Raw genomic sequence first — 2,954 nt, forward strand, 5'->3', positions numbered from 1 at the left:
ATCTTCTTGTCCTGTAAAATAAACATTGGACATAGTACAATTGTTACACAGTACATGCATTTTGTTTCGTCCAATCTTAAACGTGCTATCAAACACACCCTTAAGAGCTCCTTGATCCCAACTGACACGTGAGTGCTGTTTTTTTTCAAAAAACTGATACGTGAGTGTGTTTGTCTCACAGTGAACTATCCCATAAAGTCAATCAAACACCAACTTATGCTGTAAACTCAGTTTTGACTTTTGAGAATCCAATGGAGAGAGAGAGAGAGAGACGCAGGTAAAACTGCTGGTCACGTTATGAGGCAGAGGGGGCTGAGTGAACACGTTTGAGACCGGAATTTTGTGGTGTGATACAAAATACAAAGGCTTGAATCTCTTGCTTCGTCTACCAAGCTCCAGTTCGAAAACACTTCAACAAGGATTAAGTCTGGCTATCAACGGACTTTAATCATGTGAAAATCTGAAAACCATAGAGAGAGAGAGAGAGTTGGTAGATCGTAGATGCTCTCTAAACACTGCGGCAAGTAAACGAACAAGGATCCGTTGATTGGATGGCTAGGATTTAATGTATGATGAAACCCTTCTATTTAAAATGATATGATGAGATCTCTGTTACATGTAAACACCCAAGTCCTCGGGCTTCAGCCTTCTTGATTTGAATTGGCAATTCACATAAGTATGCACTGGAGAAGGCAACAAATAAGGGATCTCTCTCTCTGCGGCTATTATATATACACAATCGACCCCGCAGTCCCTTCAAGCCTACACCAACAACAATGGCCAGGAAGCACGACGACGAGCCTCTATCTCCCTTCTTGGCACGGTTCCATGTAGACTTCTTCCGCGTCTCCATGGCCCTCGCCAGCCAGGCTGTTCTCTGGAGAACGCTCAGCTCGGGGTCATTCTCTGATCCATGGCCATCCATCTTCAACTCTATCATAGAGAAGACCTTCTGGCTTTTGGCAGCCCTGGTCCTGTCTTCCTCCTGCCTTGCCTACCTCTTCAAATCCATCTTCTACTTCAACATTGTCAAGGCCGAGTTTTTGGACCGTTGGAGGGTCAACTACTTCTTTGCACCTTGGATTGCCGCCATCTTGCTCCTACAATGTGTGCTGCCCTCCAAATATGACAGTTGGAGGGGTAACAGTTGGGAGGGGCTAAGAATCTTCAACTGGGAACATAATTTGAATTCCACCATTTCCAGGGTCTTTTGGTGTCTGTTTACTATGCCAATATTGCTGCTAGAACTGAAGATCTACGGCCAGTGGTTCACCAAGGGAAAGCGCTTCTTGTCCACTGTGGCCAACCCTTCAACTCACCTCTCCTTAATTGGCAACTTCGTCGCAGCCCAGACCGCTGCTCGGCTCGCTTGGCTCGAACTCAGCTTGTTCTTGTTTGCCATAGGCATCATACACTATGTTGTGGTTTTTGTTACCTTGTATCAGCGCCTTCCTTGCAATGCCTCGTTCCCAGCACAACTAAGGCCAGCATCCTTCCTGTCGATTGCTGCCCCTAGCATGGCATGCATTGCGTGGGAGTCGGCCTCCGGCAGCTTCGACTCCAGCTGCAAGATGTTGCACTTCCTCTCCCTCTTCCTCTTCACCTTGCTAGTAAGTTTACTTACTCAAGTTTAACATTCTCTTTTGCTCTTAATTATCAATTTTCATGTTAATCACCACAATTATTTTTGGGTTTATAGGTTGTTAGGCCTACTCTTTTCATGAAAGCAATGAAGAGGTTCAGTGCCACATGGTGGGCGTATGTGTTCCCGGTAACAATGCTTGCACTGTCATCAGCTGAGTATGCGGCGGAAGTGCACACTGGCTTAGCTCATTTGCTTAGAAGGGCTATATCAATGATTTCACTAGCTATGACTATAGGCTTGATCCTACTCACAATTGTTCATAGAAAGACCATCTTTGTAAATGATACACGTCTCTTTCCACAGAAAAAAGTGTTGCCTACGGCTTCACCTTCTAGGACCATGGAGGAGAACGTTTCCTACCCAAACCTCCCTCTCTAAATGGAAAAGAAAAAGTAGGATTTTGCCTCCCCTCAGTTTACAATCACAATATTGTTAGGGGGAAAGTATAAAGGAAAAAGGAGGATTTTGCCTCCTCTCAGTTTACAATCACAATATTGGTAGGGGTAATTGGATACCTTTTAGTTCTTTGATGCATATAATATATCTGCTAAAGCATATTTCTGGGCTCCTTGTATATTGCAGTACTGAATTTTAGAGTTTTAGTTCTTGAACTAGTTTTGCTTTCTGTTGTAATAATTTTCCTTTCTTGATGAGAAGCTGCAGGGGTTTGCCAAAGTGCATCATCTTTTGTTCTTTTATTTATTTTCAGTTCTGAATATTGACAGGCTGACAAGGGCTCCAAAATCCTTCTAGGTGGATCTGCTTAAGGCATTCAAGTTGAAGGACGTTACGTGTTTGATACCCGGGGCCACAAAAAACACAGAAAATTGCTGCACGACTCTCGGTTTTGTGTTTACATGGACAATCACTACAAGCATGGCAATTTTCTTTGTTTATGTTTTTTTCATGGAAACTTGCTGCACACGGTAGCGAATTTTGCAATACAGACACCCAAACAGAGCCATGGTCAACTTCTGGGCCAATAACAAGATGTTTGAACCATAATAGTGGTTTTCTCCCCTCGAAAAAAAAAATGAATATTTGATAATGTAAACATTAATTCACATAAACACAGAGATTATAATTTGTGATATTGTTCCATTTGTAGGAGAAGAAAGAAAAATAATACAATATTTCATATTCTATTGCTTTAATTACTAATAAAAAAAGGTCATGGCTGGACAATTACAACCAAATATCTGAAAACAAAAATAACTAATTGAAAGGGCAACTTACTACACACGTTATTACGTGGTTCGGTGCTGAGATCACCTATGTCCATGGCACAAATACTCTACTCAACTCAACG

At 42.2% G+C, this 2,954-nt stretch overlaps 1 pseudogene across 1 annotated transcript; it reads left to right on the plus strand.

The window, feature by feature from the left end:
* The first annotated feature begins 776 nt into the window (after positions 1-776).
* On the plus strand, positions 777-2,481 carry LOC149851330 (S-type anion channel SLAH4 pseudogene; annotated as a pseudogene). The gene is made up of 2 exons (XR_016432243.1): positions 777-1,610; positions 1,700-2,481. The product of XR_016432243.1 is annotated as an S-type anion channel SLAH4 pseudogene (transcript).
* The last annotated feature ends 473 nt before the right edge of the window (positions 2,482-2,954 follow it).

The sequence above is a fragment of the Nuphar pumila genome, chromosome 1, assembly GCF_984573655.1.
Source record: "Nuphar pumila chromosome 1, dmNupPumi1.hap1.1, whole genome shotgun sequence".
In the NCBI taxonomy this organism is placed as follows: domain Eukaryota; kingdom Viridiplantae; phylum Streptophyta; class Magnoliopsida; order Nymphaeales; family Nymphaeaceae; genus Nuphar; species Nuphar pumila.